Source organism: Lissotriton vulgaris, chromosome 1_1 (assembly GCF_964263255.1).
Source record: "Lissotriton vulgaris chromosome 1_1, aLisVul1.2, whole genome shotgun sequence".
Lineage (NCBI taxonomy): Eukaryota > Metazoa > Chordata > Amphibia > Caudata > Salamandridae > Lissotriton > Lissotriton vulgaris.
This window is the reverse complement of record NC_141685.1, coordinates 1,171,330,014-1,171,348,472: the sequence shown is the minus strand read 5'-3', so window position 1 is coordinate 1,171,348,472 and position 18,459 is coordinate 1,171,330,014. Positions and strand designations below refer to the sequence as shown.

The window sequence follows — 18,459 nt, the reverse complement described above, 5'->3', positions numbered from 1 at the left end:
CAAAAATTTGGGTTGACCATAGGATAGCAGACCCTACTCTCCTACACAAACCATATACTAAAATAGTGGTATAAGAACCACATCACGAACAAGGAGTAGGCCTAGGGCCTAGGGAATCGCTGGGGCTACACTGAACTACCCAAGGTTAGGAAGCAGGAGGCCCACGGGAAACGTGTGCAGGCTAAACACACACGCGGGTTCTCATAGGAATGCAATGGGTACGAAAGAATTAGAAACTATTGATTTAGGACACTTCCGGATGGACTAGGAGAAAGCTACTGAAAACTAGGACACTTGGATAGTCAATACCCACAGGAGCACCGGAATACTCGCGTTACCTCACCCACAGTAGCGAGGTGCATAGGTGTCAAGTTGTGTCGGGTTTCGTCGCTGAATCCTATGGAGACCTGTGAAAAGATGTTGCAGGCGACCAGGAGAAAAGTGTCGGTTGGATCCAAGGGCGGATCGAGGGTGAAGAGTACCTGAAAGCAGAGGGGACCGAGTCTGGGTCACTAGCCAGTGACCAGGAAGGAACCAGGCGATGTTGTGAAGCAATCAGGTGATGTCGTGAAGCTGGTCTCTGCAGCCACGTGGACCAGGAGGCATCGACAACGACCAGGAGCTGGATACGGATTGTCCCACGAAGGATCTCGCTGTTGGTGGTGTCGGCTTCCGGATTGGAGTCAACAAGCCTTGGTAAAGGCAACCCACGCAGGAATCAAATATGGCTTCTGTTGCAGACCAGCAAGGTCTGGGGGGCTTGTCCTTTTCAGGAAAGCAGGGGTCAGCCTGGAGCAACCAGGCCAGCGGTGTAAGTTTATAGGTTCGTCGTCACAGAGGCCACTAGCTAATGGGCAAGTGACCGGACAGATGCGCCGAGCACAAAAACACTAGCAGGTCCCACGCGGCTCTCGTCGAGTGTGGAGGCCTGTGCGTCGGTGTAGAAGGTGCATGGGGCTGGGGCTTCTCAATCCCCAATGCACAACTTCGAGGGTGCCTCAGAAGCTGCACAAGTAGCAATGAAAAAGGTTTTCAAGAAGGCCAGTCCCACGTCTCTCGTCGCCTCCACGGGTCTCAGCTTTGCTGTGGCTGTGGATCGGGGTCAAAGAAGTCTGGAAGTCTGGTTCTTGTCGGGCTCTGTGCTCGGACTCCGGCGGGAGCGTCGACAAAGCAAACCGCAGATCGCTGGATGGTGCCTGTTTGCACAGGGTGGTCAGTCCTTGACCACAAGGGAGATACTTCAGTCTTTTAGTTGCAGTAGAATGTCGAAGGGCCAGAGTTTCGTTTCAAGTTTCAGTTCAGGATAAATCTAAAGTCTCTTGACTCAGCTCCTACCTATATACTAATCAAAGAGGCTGGATTACCTGCTAGGTCCCTCCTATGGGTGGGACCAGGGAAGGGCGTGGTTACACCCCTTTCCCTTTGTCCTGTATCGCGCCAGAGCTGGGGCTGGAGTGCCCCAGCAACTGGTTTCAACCAGACTATGCATGGAGCACCTTGTGTGCCCCAGGCAGTGTCTCATTTCATTCAGCCCTCCCTGCCCCAATACACTATGGCCTGTCTGGGGTGGTGCTAGCACCTCCCAAGACAAGAAATCTATTGTCCAAGCCTCCCTCGCTGGAAGGACTCCCAGCAGCAGGAGGTCAGACTTGTGTCTGTGGCAGCAGCATCCATTTTGTGATGCTGAGGCTCTGGTTAACTTTAACCGGGATTAACAGCAACAACGTGTCTTCTCCCTCTAGAAGGGTGGAATGCTACCCCCGTCGCCAGAACTGGCGACGGGGGTAGTATTCCAAAGCGTATGACATCTTACACGACATGTTTTGATAAAGCCAAACCAAAGTTAGCATTCAACCGCGAGGATTATAATGCACTTAAGAGTATATGGTATGGCTATATCATAGAACAGCTATAAGGACATGGTTCCGAAAGGTGCAGACAGGCTCAGCTCATGCTAGAGCCTCATCTCACATAAAAGCAAGCACTCTGCCTTCAGGATTGTTAAGGCTTGCCACAGGAGTGACTTATAGGTATATATGTGTCTATATGTAATGGTAGGTATAGGGATACTATAACTAAGCAAGGGGTGATTACACGACCTTGCCCCAGTTGAGTGATCAGCCAGTTGTGTCAATGTGGATGGCCAGCCAGGGATGGCATAATACATGCTGCAGCCCCTGGTAGGCCTTGGATGCACCTATGCCCTGGGTACCTAAGGTACTGTATACAGGGGCTCACAAAGGTGACCCAATTCCCAATTGGATATCTACCTAAAGTACATGGTATGAATTTAGAGAGAGAACAGCTGGGCTGTGGGTCTGATCAGCAGGCCCACAGCCACACTAAAGTCGAAAAACCAGTAAAGCAAAGCAAAAAGTGGGGGTGACCATAAGAAGCAGACCCTACTCTCCTACAGAGACGACTGCCTGGGGCGAGCCCGCCTTCAACAGCCAGTCGTAGAGATATGGAAAGACTGAAACCCCTGCTCTGCGCAGTTGAGCTGCGACCACCGCCATCACTTTCGTGAACACCGAGGGTCGCTGTTAAGGCCAAAAGGGAGCACAGTTAATTGGAAATGCTCGTGGCCCACCGTGAACCGCAGGTAACGTCAGTGGGCCGGCAGAACGGGAATATGAAAATATGCGTCCTGCAAGTTCAACGCTACCATCCAGTCTTCCGGGTCGAGGGCAGACAAGACCTGAGCAAGCGTCAACATCTTGAGCTTTTCCTTCCGGAGGAAGCGACTGGCGTCCCTGAGGTCCAAGATAGGATGCAGGCCCTTGGCCTTCTTGGGGACCAGAAAGTAGTGTGAGTAACAACCACAACCTACTTCTGGGACAGGAACGTCCCTTGGCCAAGAGAGCCGTATCTTCCTGCTGGAGAAGTGCCAGATGATCCTCCGACATGCAGTGGTATCTCGGTGGCATGGCTGGAGAGTTAGTTCGAAGGGGAGGGGGTAGCCCCTTCAGACTATTTGCAAAACCCACCTGTCCAATGTGATGGTGCGCCAGTGGGGGAGCTGATGGCAAAACCTGCCGCCCAGTGGCGTTTGATGGGCCTGAAAGGACGGACTAGTAGGGTTTGGAGGCTGTTGTAGAGGGGGGGTTGGTGGACTGGCCTGCACGCTGGCCCCCGGAACCACAACGGTTGTTTCCATGTCCTCAGCTGCGTGAAGGTTGGTTAACTTGCTGCCGCCTGTGGCCCTGGGCGGGATCTAGCAGGGCGCCCCTTCCGTGGCCATAAAAGGGGCGAAAAGCAGACTGCGCAGGGTGGGCAGAGAGGCCCAAGGACGGCCGTAGCCCGTCCGTCCTTGAAACGCTCTAGAGCGGTGTCTGCTTTACCGCCAAAAAGGCGACGGCCATCAAAGGGCATGTCCACCAAAGTGTTCTGGACATCCCCGGAAAAGCCAGTGGACCTCATCCAGGCGTAGCGACGATGCACTACTGACGTTGAAATGGTCCTGCCCAGAGAGTCGGCGGTGTCCAGCCCACAAAGTATTGTAAACTTTCCTGCATCCCTCCCTTCTGCAACAGCCTGGGAGAGCACTGCCCGGGCCTCCTCAGGACACTGAGGCAGCACCTGCACCACCGTATCCCACACGGAGTGGGAATAACAGCCCAAGAGACATGCAGTGTTTACGGACCGCAGTCCTAAGCTGGCAGAACAGAACATTTTCTTGCCAAGGTGGTCAAGCTTGTTGGATTTCATTTCCGGTGGAGCGGTAGGTAAGGCGCTCTTGGAAGTGGAGGCTTGGACTATCAAGCTCTCCGGGCTGGGGTGTTGGGAGAGGAAAGTGGGGTCGTCCGGAGCCGGGCGGTGGGGTCGGGCAATCATCCTGGCCACAAGAGCCCCCGTGTTGGGCCTGCACCACGTGCCCAAAAGGACATCGGTGAGGGCCTCATTAAACAGCAGCAGGAGCCCTGAAGAGCTTGCAGACGGTTGAAGCACCTCTGTCAGGAGGTTAGTCCTGACTACCACCATAGGAAGCTGGAGGTTGAGAGCCTCGGCCGCCCTAGGCAACACCACTACGTATGACACTCTCTCCTCCGTAGCCACGGTAGGAGGAGACAACATGCCAAGGTCAGGGGAGGTGTCCAAACCACTGGCATCCTTGAGGTCCTCTCTCCAGTCCAGTCCACTGTTTAACTGGTCAGCTAGAGGGTCACCTGACCCCACCTCGTCCTCCTCCTCATCATCTGGGTGCCAATCTGGTCGAAAAGGGACACCAGGAGTTAACAGGGGCACAAAAAACCCTTCTTGCTCCGAATCCGGCGTCGGGCGATGTCGGTCCGGTTCGGTATCCACGTCTGGATGGAGGCCGGGGTAGATGCCAGCCGGGGGGGGCCAACCGGCGTCGAACGCTGAAGTGGTGCCGATGGAAACGGCACAGGTGGAGGGGTTATGAGGTCAACCGGCGCTGATCCGTATCCAGGCAGGGATCCAAGCGGGGCCTGCGGTGCCGGGGCCGGAACAGTCAGCAGCTTAGACCTAGGCCCCCCAACCAAGTCTTTGGGCCCTATGGCGCACCGGCGGGGTCGGTCTGCCCAAAGATGGCATGCATCACCTCGTAGAATGTACAAAGTTGGGCAGGAGTCGCTATGGGTCACAGAAAGGGAGGGAAATCCAGAGTAGACTCTTCAGGCTCTGTGCACGGAGCCACGGGAGGGGCACCACCCGCAGACCTAGTCGGATCGGCCGACCGACGAGGAGAAGTCGAAGAGTGACGATGCTTCTTCGACTTCTTAAGCTTGGACTTCTTCTTATGCTTCAACTTACCCGACCCAAGTGCGAAGACTTCGAAGATTTCGAACCGGAATGGTGGTGGCTCCATGACCAGTCCCTCGACCTCCCTCTCGACTGGGACCTCGAACGGTGCGGAGCCGACTACCGGTGTTCAAGCAGTTTTTGAGACCGCTCCCGCAAAGCCTTCGGCGCCATCGACCAGTAGTCGGAGCACTACTTGGGGTCGTGGTCGCGCTCCAGGCAGTAAAGACACATGCAGTGCAGTTCTTCCCGGAACTGTGCTGGCTGGCGTGGAAAAAGAAATAACTGACATCAGCGCGCGAGGGCGGCATCTAAGTAGCTGCCGCGAAGTCATCCCAGCAAACACGACGCCGACGATGGACGCGGAGCTGACCGACACCACCTTCCGACACGCAGCGGTACTGCTGACGAAAAAGCTTTCCGGATCCAGTCTGACGCCAGGGGCTAATTCTAAGGTAAGGAATCTAGAACTAACGTGTTTCTTTCAGATACACTCACTCGCTCATTTATGAATCTTGCATTGCAATGCTGAGTATATAGCGGACACCTGCTGCACCACAAAATTTGTGCGGGGGAAAAGGGCACACAGGAACGAACTATTATGTCCTCTCATAACGTCCGGAAACTCTGAGGTGGTGTCAGTGTTCGTGCATCACAGCATGAGCACACGTGCACTTCCTGCTTCATTTACCCTCATACTTACTGCTGCCTATAGCACCCCAGACTTGTGCATGCTCAATTTTCGTTATTAATTTTTTATTTTTAACTTCTGCACATGCTCTGAGCTAGCTAAACTAACGAGAGCAGTGCATGAATCTCGGCACAGACTCGTAGTGTAACTAAGGGCAAGATATGTGCGTGTACAAAAAACAGATAGTAGTATTTAATGAAAATCCTTATCTTTTACAGTACGATTAATAGTTCTGGAAATGACAATCTGCTTTTGCTCCAACTGACTTATATAATAAGACGGTATAACTCAAATCGTGATGGAAATGCAGGTTTTTGTGTGCTCAGATTTATGAATGCAGAGCCGGAGTGTTTATGGGATGTGTGGCTTGTTTCAATTACAAATTAGTAGATTTCACGAGAGTACAGTGCTGTGCCATAGCCAGGGCCACTGAAATTATGCGGCACAGAGGGCCAAATTATGCAGCAGGGTCGATTAAATTATGCCGCAAGGTGCTGCAATTTCTCATGCCTTCTTACAAACAAGACTTCAACAAGCCAAATCCTCTAAAATGAAGCTCAAAACCAAACAAATAACCATAGACAAGTGCAAAAAGGCAAAAAAAAAATACAAGCAACAGAGTTGGAGGCATGGCGCGGAAGGCAGCACTAACAACTGTGGCATTAAGAGGAGGTGGGAGGAATGCTATATTTAAATGTAAACAGCTATGGCGCCGAAGTTGACCACAGGCAAACAGTAACAGAGCAGGAAACCAAGAAAAAAAAGAGCCCCTCAAAGAACAGATAAAGAACGGTTGCCGATTGAGATGGTACTTAAGACCACATGCATCAAGCAATTTTGCATTCGCAAACAGTCCTGATTTGCAGAATCAGCACATTTGCTATTGCAAGAAATGTTTTTTCCATGTATCAAACCCTATGTTGCAATGAATGAATAAATGAATGAATGAGAATATTTATAGAGAGCGCTACTGCCGAGGCGTCTCGGCGCTATACAAACACAGTGCAATCAAGGTATTATTGTTGAGTAAAAAGCCAGGTTTTAATTTCCCTCGGAACATCCTACTGTTCACTTCCTTTCTCAGATGAATAGGAATTGAGTTCCATAATCTAGAAGCGAGAAAAGAAAAAAGTTTTCCTCCCCATCTTGCTTTCTTTATCTTGGGGAGTTTGACCAACCAGAGCGTGGCCGATCTTAAATCACGCATAGGCATGTATCGGAAAAACAAGGACTGCACATCCTCTGCCACACAGCCAAACAGGGCTTTGTGAGCCAGACAGAGTGATTTAAACTCAATGCGTCGTCGTACCGACAGCCTGTTACCGAAATGCAACATGGGTTAGCGATTCAGTATTTGGAAGGGATGTGTTTAGGGCATTTAAATCGCAGTGGTATGTATGAATGTTTTGTGACCATGAATGCAGTCACAAAACATTCACATTTTACCACCAACTTCAAGTTGGTGGTAACCAATTCGCAAATGGGAAGGGGTCACCAAGGGACCCCTTCCCCTTTGGGAATGGTGGTGAAATGTTTTTTAAGAGCAGGTAGTGGTCCCATGGACCACTACCTGCTCTCAAAAATGAAAAGAAAACTTTTCATTATTCTTTTTTAAATGCAACCAGTTTTCCATTAAGGAAAACGGGCTGCATTCAAAAAAAATATATTGCTTTATTGTAAAGCAATCACAGACGTGGTGGTCTGCTGACGTTATTAGGCCACCAGCCCTGTGATTTTAGCGATTGCTTGGGGAGTTGCAAATTGTGACCTACCTAATTAATATTAATGAGGTAGGCTGATTTGCGACACCCGAGGAATCGCTAAATGAAACTCTTGTCATTTCATACATTAGGAATAGAGATTAGCTAATTGTGATTCGCAGGAAATCGCAATTAGGTAATCGCTATTCTTATGTTGATACATGTGGCCCTTAGTCCCTGCTCTGTGGGAGGACCAGAAGAGAAAAGGAGGGACAAAGAGGCAGGACTGACCACTAGGAAGCAAGGATTTTTAAAAGACACTGAAACAAACAAATCAAAAGCAGGGGGGTGGCTTTAAGCCCACAAGAGAAGTATACTAAAGTATACAAGAGGTTGTACACTTACCCTCAACCTAAAAAGGGCTCTTTCTGGACCAAAAGCTACCTTTCTGCCATTTTGGTGTAATTCCGTCGAGAGGTTCGGGCTGCAGTCATGTCTAAAACCGCTGAAAGGGAGCTCTAGTGTGGAGCTCCGGGGCTAGGGATCTCCAAAACTGGATTAAATCCCCGAACAACCCCAAATTGCGACTCAGGACCAAACTGCTTGAAGCTGAGCTCACAAGTGCCGCGGTTAACCTCATGACCCTTCCTTCACCTATAAATGAGGCCAATGCGACAATAGAGGGCCCTCAAACAAAAATTAAGGCAAATTGGGGCACATTTGAATTATACGACCAGGAAAAGATTGCCAAAACGCTAGCGGAACTCAGACCGAACAACCACTATCAAGACCCTCTACCGGCAAAGTGCGTAAGAGAAATCAGCCACACCCTAGTTCCGATCTGGACCGAGACAAGGGACCCTCCCTGACTGCCTAAAAACAGGTCAGGTTGTGCCCATCATCAAAAAACCGACAGCGGATGCAACAGACCCGAATAACTATCGACCAGTGACCAACATACCTTTACTGGCCAAACTTATTGAGAAATGCGTGCAGGGCCAACTGAGTCAACACATCGCTAAGTTCTCATTACTAGATGATTGCCAATCTGGATTCAGGTCAGGGCATAGTACTGAAACTGCGATCCTGCATATTGTGGATGACGCCTTACAAGCCCTAGACCGAAATCAAGCATGCCTACTGATTCTCCTAGACCTGTCATCAGCATTTGACACGGTAAATCACGAAATGCTAATGACCAGGCTACAAGACAGGATGGGTTTGTCCAGAAACGTGCTGAAATGGTTTAATTCTTTCCTACAGAATAGGACTCAACGTTTCCTGGTCAACCAAGCAATCTCTTCCCCGCGCCCTAACGCAATCGGGGTCCCACAAGGTTCAACGTTATCCCCAGATCTATTCAACTTGTATGTTGAACCTCTCACGGAGATTCTTCAAAAATCACAGATATCCTATCACATGTATGCAGATGACACGCAAATATACATAAAGATCGCCGCCCTTGATGACATTGACCTAATGAACAAGACACTAAAGAGAGCTCTGCAATGCTTAACCACGAACCATCTGAAACTAAATGCCCATAAAACAGAATTCCTACTAATTTCACCGACAAGGAACCAACCCGAGGTAAAGGAATGGACTAAACTGGTGACTGCGCTGAACTGCACCCCGACCCTAGTTAATTCTGCTAAATCACTAGGAATTACGTTAGATGAGAACCTCAACATGAAAGACCACATTAACTCAATGGCCAAGAGCGCCCGTTTCCACTTGAACTATTTAAGAAAACTGAAACCGTTCATCTCAGAGGCGGATCTAAAACTGGCTATACAATCCCTAGTTATCTCGAGGATCGAATACGGTTGCACCACGTTAGCTGGTCTACCGAAAACATCCACAGCACCACTAAAAGCCTGTCTCAATGCAGCGGCAAGACTCATCACAGGATCGAGGAAATTCGATCACATATCTCCTCACCTGAAAGCACTAAACTGGCTACCTTATGAGGCCAGAATTCAAATGAAGATGGCTTGTATTACCCACAAAGCGGTTCACTACAACACGCCGAGATACCTTGCCAAGAAAATTAAGCTATCGGGAGGTAACAGACCAACTAGAAGCGCTAAAGAGTTGCTATTGATGCCAGCCTTTTTCCGTAAGAAAAAGACCTATGACCGAGCGTTCTCGGGAGCTGCCCCTAGAGTCTGGAACTCACTACCTCCAAACATCAGGAAGATTCAAAATACTGTAGCATTCAAACGTGAACTGAAGAGCCACATGATGAATAAATACCTTACATAGAGAAGCTTACTGATCACTGATATGAACATTTACGCCAAAGAAGGATGACCTCGTCTAGAATGTCATGAAGATCAATATCTGACAAAGGACTGATTCCACGTTTAAACCTCGGCTATACCCTTTACTACTACCTCACAGCTATGTGATCTGATAACTGTATCCCACAGACAAAACTATATAACCTCTACCTCACTTTTGTTTATCTCTGTGATCCTGGATACAAGTTAAGCCTTATTCAATTCTTAATGCTAATTGCACATGTTATTGCACTGTTATGCCATATAACCCTACCTCACCGAGCTTGGCTATATGCCTATGACTCAAGCTAAACCTATTCACCTCCTAATACTAATTGCATAGGCTGAAGAATACATATATATAATCACCCGTTATAGCCTATCGCCTTCTACCGCATATCTGTTTGTTGTTACAATTGCTATTATAATGTCTGTAATCTATCTTATATGTTAAGCGCTCTGATACCCACGGGTCTTGTCCGCGCTATAAAAAACAGTATAAATAAATAAATAAATAAATAAATAAATAAACATGGGGAAAAAGAATTTTGGGGCCCCACCCAATTTTCTCGCCCCTTGCTTGACAAATCACCCCGAAACTTTCAACACAGCAGCTGAATTTAGTGTCATTCTAATTATGAATTTTACATTTAAGATTCGCCAAATGGCGCCAAAGTTTTTTTTTTTTAATCTGTTTTATTGGCATTTTTAGAAATAACAATCATTGGCATTAAGTATCAGTAGTAGCGTTGCAGACTGCGTTCACAAAAACGATGCTAGGAATTCTGTGGGAAAAAGCATCATTTACACATGTTAAAACTTCAGGACCACAATATCGTACATCAGGGAGTACATACATTAAGAATTGGCAGACAAACTCCCAATCGCTCAGGGGCCCCAACTGGCCATCCCGCTAATGTCCAATCTATATTCCATCCCGTAGGGAATCAAGGGTGGTCAGACCGCGAGGTTGTGTCTGCGTCCCCAGTCAGGACATCACAGGTCAACGGGCTGGTAACGTCCTCTTCGTCCGCCATGTCGCATGAATGTCCTCTATCTAGGAATAGGAACCAAACGTTTTTGGGCCTATTACGGGGGGTATAAGTCATAATAGAGCTCCGTCTGCGTACTACAATATGTAATTTCCCTGGACCATTCTGCTAGTGTAGGGGCTGGGCCAAGCATCCACCTGAGGGGTACACATCGCTTAGCCAGGAGGAAGGCCTTATCGACCAGTCGTCTGTGTGCCGGGCGTAAGGGTTTAGAATATCCCAATATAGCTAATAATGGGTCCGGTGTCAGTGTCAGTAGTGTGATATCGTTCACTTCTCTGTACACAGAGTGCCAAAAAGTTAGTATGTCAGGACAAGACCAAGCGACGTGTAAAAAATCAGCAAGTGGGTCCGCGCACCTCTCGCAAGTAGGGCTGTCCCTCAAGCCATATCTATGTAATCTTTCGGGGGTGTAGTAAGTACTATTCAGGTATTTAAAGTGTAGCAGCCTATGGCGGCCATTCAGAGATACCCTTCTCGTGCTCGTGCAGCAGTACTGCCACGTCTCTTCTCCCAGATCAACCCATAAGTCTGCTTGCCATGCCAGCCTCGGCTTGGTGTACTCTGCCGTCCTTTCCCAGAGGTCTATACGGTACAAGTTGGTTATTAATTTAGTAGGGGTCTTAGCGTTGACGATATAGTTATAAGCTGTGACTACCATGGGCTCCTCCATGTCGTCCCCCAACAGGTCCCTAAGCGCATGTCTTATTCTGTGAAACTGGAAGCGCGATAACAAGGAATGGGGACCGTCTCCTGTTTCCACCTCATTCCAGCTGCGGGCTCCGCCCTCCGCAAACAGGTCGCCCATGGTTTGAATTTGCAGCGCGTTCAGAGCTTCTATGACCCCTTTGTCCAGGCATGGGGTAGCCAGGCACACCAAGCTATGGACGCCCTCAGGGCGTAAAGCAAGCTACATGCTTGGGCATCCATCATGTGGTGCCACGCATGAATAACTGTGTTCAAGGAATCGAGGAGGCCCGTTCTGCGGTCTCGGGGTCTAGCCAGTAGCGAAGGTATGGGCGTCGGATCCGCCACAATTGATTCAATGCGTATGTGTGGGATATCCACCGGGCCATGAATCCAGTGATATGCGTGTGCGATTTGCACCGCACAATAATTAAGCTCCAGATCAGGGGCATTCAGTCCTCCCGCCGCGTACGGTCGCACAAGAATTCTCCATGCCACTCTAGGTTGTTTTCCCGCCCATGCCAACCGGACCATTCGCGATTGCAGTTGACAAAAAAAGTGGCCCGATAACACCACAGGAACGTTACTGAATAAGAACAAGAAACGCGGCAGCACGATCATTTTCATAAGGGATATCCGCCCCAGCAGCAAAATCCACCTGTCGATATCCTCCTCAAGTCTAGAGATGGCCTTTCCATAGTTTTCCTGTAGGACGACCTCCGAGTCAGTGTGGAGTTGTATCCTCAAGTACCGTACCGCATCCGTATTCCATTGGATGGGGTATTCCGGGTCAAAGGGACGTGTATCAGGCGTAAGAGGAAACATAAGGGACTTCTTCCAATTAACATGTATGCCCGAGAGAGAGCTCAATAAGACCACCGCCGACAAGTGCACCTCCGGGTCTCTGACATACAAAAGGGTGTCGTCCGCGTACGTTGATATTATTAAATTATATGTGGGAAAGCGAATGCCCCTATGGCCATGGTATTCACGTATCACACAGGCAAGCGGCTCTGCCACCAGCGCATATAGGATAAGAGAAAGGGGGCACCCCTGTCTCATGCCTCTCCCTATCTGTATGGGGTCCGAGGTGAGAGAACCGATACGTATACGCACCGTCGGGGAGGAGTACAACGTGGCCAGCAGTTGTAGGAACAGCTCTCCCACACCCATGCGGCTAAGAACCTGTCTCAGGAAAGGCCATTCAACAGAGTCAAAGGCCTTTTCCATATCGAAGAAGAACGCAATCGCAGGAACCTTAGGGCGAGTATGTTGAAACGCTGCGAAGACCGTTCGGAGGTTACACGTGAGATTATGTGTGGGAACAAATCCAGCCTGTTCCGGGGCCACCAATGAGGCCACCATGGGGCTGAGACGGTTGGAGATAAATTTAGCAAAAAACTTTGCGTCTACATTTAGAAGGTACAAGGGGATGTATGAGGCGCAATCCCCCGGATCCTTCCCAGTCTTAAGTATGGCAACCAATATAGCCTCACGCAGGGTAGGCGACATAGTGCCCGTATCAGCCATGTCTTCGCAAAGGGTAAGCAAGTGGGGAATTAGGAGGTCGGAGTATGCCCTGTAGAAGGCAACAGTGAGACCGTCACAACCCGGCGCGCTACCGGCCTTCATAGCTGACAATGCCTACACTATTTCCTCCCGTTCGATCGAAGGCGCCAAGAACTCTTGATTGACATTGGAGAGCCAGGGAAGCTCTATGTGCGTTAGATAGTCCAGTATGCGTTCTTCTGGAGCTGGGTCACGTAAGGTATACAGTGCCGCATAGTAATCCCGAAAACTCTCCGCAACTTGTGCGTCTGTAAGCAGCTCATCGGAGCTAGAGGACCTCATCACGGGGGTTGTCGTTCTACCCCTGTTCCGCTTATCCAACTGCGCAAGCACTGCAGCTGGGAGCTCTCTCTCTCGCCGTATGATCTAGCTATGGCATACTTTCCTAAGTGCTTGATTTCAGCGTCAGCCTCCTCGTGGAATTCCCGTAGTGTTTGAGCTATTTCTTGAGTTAGGGTCTCACTACCAGCGTGCAAGCTTGCCTGTTACAGTTCCTTGAGTTTGTCTTCTAAAGTGCGCAATCTATCTCGAATCGATTTGAGGACCCCTGAATGTTTTGAGATAGTGATTCCCCTGATGTATACCTTGAACGTCTCCCAAATGGTTTGGAATGAGTCTACAGAGCCCACATTGGTGTCAAAGAGTATCTCAATAGCTGTTGCCAATTCCTCTTTGAAAGAGACATCTAGCAAAGAGTATGGAGGGAAGCGCCAGGCAAACGGTGGGATACGCCGCATCGGCGCAGCTATCTTTAGCAATATGGGAGAGTGGTCTGAGTATGTACGAGGCAGTACAGTGCAGCACTGAATCGCCTGAGTTAGGTGTGTGGAGGCAAGCCAATAGTCAGTCCTAGTGTGTACGTTGTGCGGGGCCGAGTAGTGTGTATAACCCCCTTGGGAGTGGTGTCTGCGCCGCCAGGCGTCACAAGTCTAACCTCAACATGTGCCTCTCCAGCTCTCTAGCAGAAGTCGAAGGGGGCCGTGCAGGGCCATCTGATCTGTCAATATGAGGTTGTCTGGTCATGTTAAAATCGCCCCTCTCCCCCCCCCAGGGTATATCTCCCCCGAGTGTGCCCTGACCCTGTCCGCCAACTCGGAGTAAAAGTCGGGATGTTCGTAATTGGGGCCGTAGGTGTTCACTATGCAGAGCTCCAAACCCTTACCGCAGTACTTCGTGATTGTGTAGCGTCCGTCTCTGTCAGTCACCAGTGGTGTGAACTTCAAGTGTGCCTTTGGGTTGAACCATGTAATCACGCCCCTGGCATGCAATGTAAACCCAGCTGCGTGTATATTACCCGTAAAGCCCCTGTATCTCAGTATGTGGCTGTCTGGGTGTAAATGTTTCTCTTGCAATTGTGCAAGATCAACGTCGTGTCTAGCAAAATATTGTAGAACCTTTCGGACTTTCCTGTGGTCATTAAGGCCCCGAACGTTCCAGGTCATCAACGTCAAAGTGTCTAAGTCGTCTCCTGATGTGGTCATCCTGTCTGCAATAGTCTGCGTATATGTCCCAGTAGGGAAGTCCGAACTAACATCCCAGCATCGCATCCTGCCTTAGTCATGTGTGGTAACCTATAAAAAACACCCACGAACAGTGAGCAATCCAATCAGCGCAGAAATGTGTCTTTACAGCGCCGTCCCCCCTTTCCTCCCGCTTCAACCCACGCCTGCCCGTCCCAAACTAGGCCGCGGACAACCCCTCTCCCCATCAAACCACCCTAACCCCCAGTCCCTCCTCAAACCTTCAACCCCCCCCCTCCCTTAACAAAACCGTTAGCAAACTCAGTGGGATTCACACGAGGGCAAAGGTAGCCAGCAATATGCAAGCTCTCTGTAGTACTACATCACAAAGCCGCCCGCCCTACCCCCGTCTCAGTAAAAAAATATATATATATATCATGCGTGTGATCTAATGCGCATTCATGTAGCACTTCCTGGCTGGACAGTGGTAAACATATATACATATCATACTCCAGTAATCGACCCCACACGCAAAAATGTCCTTCAATTCGTAAGGAATCATAACAGTAATACAAATCTAAACTTATGCAAAGCAAGGCTTCCCCGATCTGAATAGAAAAAAGGAAAAGGCGAAAGGAAAAATAAAAAGGAAATACATTGTAGTGCCATGGCTCACACGCTAGTGCTCGCCCATGCCCTGGAAGCGCCCATAACACTCAACTGCGCAAACCCCCCGCAATTCCCTCCCCAGATCACATAAATCCCCCAAGCCACCGAAGGCGAAGCATGACTAGTGATTCACTCAGCACTCGCATCCCTCCCCCCACACCACCCGCCCAATACAATATAAAGCACAACGCTTATCTGCAAGGAACGTAGTTAGTCCTGTTCGTCAAGTGAGCCTCCCGCAGCCTGCTGCACTCTTTTCCATCGCTAGCAATAGTCCACGGATATCTTGCTGTGGGATTTCCTCAGCTTGCTCTCGCTCCCCCAGGTTTTTCCCAGAAGCAGAATCTCCCGTCTTGGTTCCTTTAGGATCAAAGGACAGCTTGGTTTGCGTCCTATCTGTGTGCCCCATCACGACAGGGCCCGATGACCAATGTCCACTCGGTGCAAAAAGAGACTCTTGACGTGTTGTCGTTTGGGGAGCAGCCATGGAATCCAGAGAGTAGCGGCAGCACTGCCAGCCAGGACCGCCGTCAACAGCGAGTTGCTGCAGACCCCCAGACTGCCTCGTCCGCCACCAGGAACTCTCCCGCCCCCAGCCGCGACCCGCAGGAACGTTGCTCTGTTCTGCAGGGACTCTCTGCCAATTTCAAGGCACTCCGGGGCAAGATGTGGGCGTACCGCCGCTGCGCCGCCTGCCGCCCAAGGCGTCCCAGCACTCTTCTGGGGAGATACAAGACCTCTTTATCGTGGTAGGAGGGGGGGGGGGGGGGGGGGGGGGGAGACCGCAGAATCGACCCAGGATCAGCAGACATGCACCAAGGGCACGCAGGGCCCCGTCCAGCCGCTGGAGTTTTGTCCTTATGCGCCTGGAGCACGGTGCCGCACCGCTCCACCGCCAGTATGTCTACCGGCGCAGTCCCCGCACATCCACCGGTCCAGAGCGTCCCAGCACCGTTGGCTCACCTCTGCCTCTTAATGGCATGTGTGGAGCCCCAGCGCTACCTCGCGCAGGCTCCTGCAATGCCCCAGGGGGTCCTGGGGCGCGCGAGGTTCATGCAGTCCGCAACCAGGGCCGCAGGATACCGGGCAGCGCAGCGTCACCTCCCGCCGCCGCGCACGCTTCCCTGCATGCCGGGACCGTGCGCGGCAGATGAGAGGGGGCCCACAGGTCGTCTCCACTCCTAAGCAGTGGAAAAGCTGGTCCGGCCGCCAGAACAGGAGCAACGCTCTTGGCCTCCAGAGCTCTTCCAACCTCACCGCTCCGAGCGCGACACCCGCCCCTTCTGCGCGCACCGCAGCGCCCGCACAGACCATCGGCTGTGAGGCCCCTGGTCGGAAAGCTCACCACAGCGTGTACTCTTCCGCAGCGGCGGGAGTCTCGGCAGCAGGCAGGGGGAAAACGAATGTGACAAGGCCTCACAATCGGAAGGGCCGCCTCCGGCAGTTCCCAGCAGCCGCAGCAACGAAGCCGACGTCGGCCCACCTCCTCACCACAGAGCGCAGGTCTCAGTCGCCAGCCACGCCACCTATGCCAGCAGGGGAGCCCAGGAGACTCACCAGTACCCTACAAGGTTCGTGGGGGTCCAACGATGCGGGGTCGCAGCTGGAGGTATTTGCGGGCAGGATAACACGCAGGATTATTGCCGGATAGGTGATGAGACGGGGGAGCTCTCGGCTTAAGCAGCCATCTTGGTTGCCAGCTAGCTCCGCCCCAAATGGCGGCAAAGTTACTTGAAAAACAAAAAACGCTTTTCTCATGGAAATCTAGGGGCTTGGTTTCGGCAGAGGGAATACTCTGACACAAACATGATGGATACTCTGTCCACTGTATTACGATCTCCATAGGACAGAATGTGATCATAATACAGAGGACAGGATATCCGTCATATTTGTGACGGAGTGTTCACCTCCGACGACTTCTACAGCAGGCCCTAGTTACTAGCTAGAATTACCTACTAGTGACTGCCAGTAAGTAATATATCTTTATATTTATTTGCATACAAAGCAATATGATATGTGATAATATGGTTAATGATCTTTGTTGTGCATGTTGACTACTGATTTATTGCAACGACTACTGTACAAATGCATTGTATTGGGACTGCTCGGACTATGGTGCTGTAATTGTGTTACGTATACTTTTGTTATACACATAAATGCCAGTTAAAAGATATTTTTAAAATATATATTTATATATATATTTATATTTACATGTAAATATATTACTAGCACAAAACTGATGAACAAATATTCACCTTCATTCAATGCCCTTTGCACAAAGAGAGGGCAATTTTGTTCAGCTGGTTTCAAAACATACAATATGATATACCTTGTTAATGATATATACCAAAAAGCAAGTCAGTGACTTGGAATAATAATCATAACATAGCACCAAGTCTACATAAAGGAAAATAAAAGCAATTTTTTACAGCAACGCTGACCACTACCAAAAAAGTTTAACTTGAACTTACAAATAATTAAAAACCAGGTTGTGTCAGTTACTGAATCGACAACCATTCTTCGGGCCAGATGTAGGTAAATCCGATTTACCGACTCTTAAATACCGACTCATACCGATTCGGTATTTAAGAGTCAGTAAATTGAAAGGAGGCAGATGTAGGTAAAAAATTACCGAATCTGTAAGAGTCGGTATTTACAGATTCTGTAAATACCGAATCTGTATTTCCCATTGATTTCTATGGGTCTTGAAGCCCAGATTCGGTATTTACAGCATCGGTAAATACCGAATCCTGCAAGGGTGCAGGGGGTGTCACTTTGACACCCTCTAGCACCCCAATTCCGGACTTGTGTGCCATGTGGCACACAGACAAGCCCTAAGGGCATGTCTGTGTGTCACATTGCACAGGTGTGCATGCACATCTGTGCATGCACACCTGAATTCGGTATTTTACCACCCAATAGGATTGGGTGGTAAAATACCGATTCTTAGGAGTGCCATCTACATGTGGTTTTTCCGAATCGGTAAATATTTTACCGATTCTGTAAATTTACCGATTCGGTAACTTTACAGAATCGGTAAAATATAGGCCCCCTACATCTGGAAACCCTAATACCGGTCGGTAACGGCCGAATTCGGCCGTTACCGACCGGTATTAGGGCTCCTACATCTGGCCCTTCATCTTTCGGTCCACCACATCCTAATGCTACCAGCCATTTCTATTTAAATGGTTCATTATTGGGAGAAGTAGATGCTACGTGGGTACCTTTACCAGCAGTTGTGTTTACTTTTATGGCTTAGAAACCTTAAAGGCAATCATCATAAACTTTACAGTGAACACATCAATATACTGGAAAACTAACCTTTGCTTAGTTCTGCATCCAGACCTTTTGCTTCCCATCCTCCTAACCACATATAGCAGAAAGCAGTTATTTCACCTTTTCCTTTCTCATAGATCAATAATAACTAATGGATTGAGTGTGCAACTGATCTAACTGATTGTACTTAAGAAGATAAATTTAAACAGGCACCCATTTAAACAAATCACTAGTGCAAACACAGCTCAACTTATGAACAACAGAAATAGAAAAACATACCAATACACTCTCCTTCACCATCAGTAATTC

At 49.5% G+C, this 18,459-nt stretch overlaps 1 protein-coding gene across 1 annotated transcript in view; it reads right to left on the bottom strand.

The window, feature by feature from the left end:
• The window catches only part of LOC147748866 (protein-associating with the carboxyl-terminal domain of ezrin-like), a 1,120,148-nt gene that overhangs the window by 111,588 nt on the left and 990,101 nt on the right, over positions 1–18,459 (bottom strand). The gene's annotated exons all lie outside the window — the stretch shown is intronic.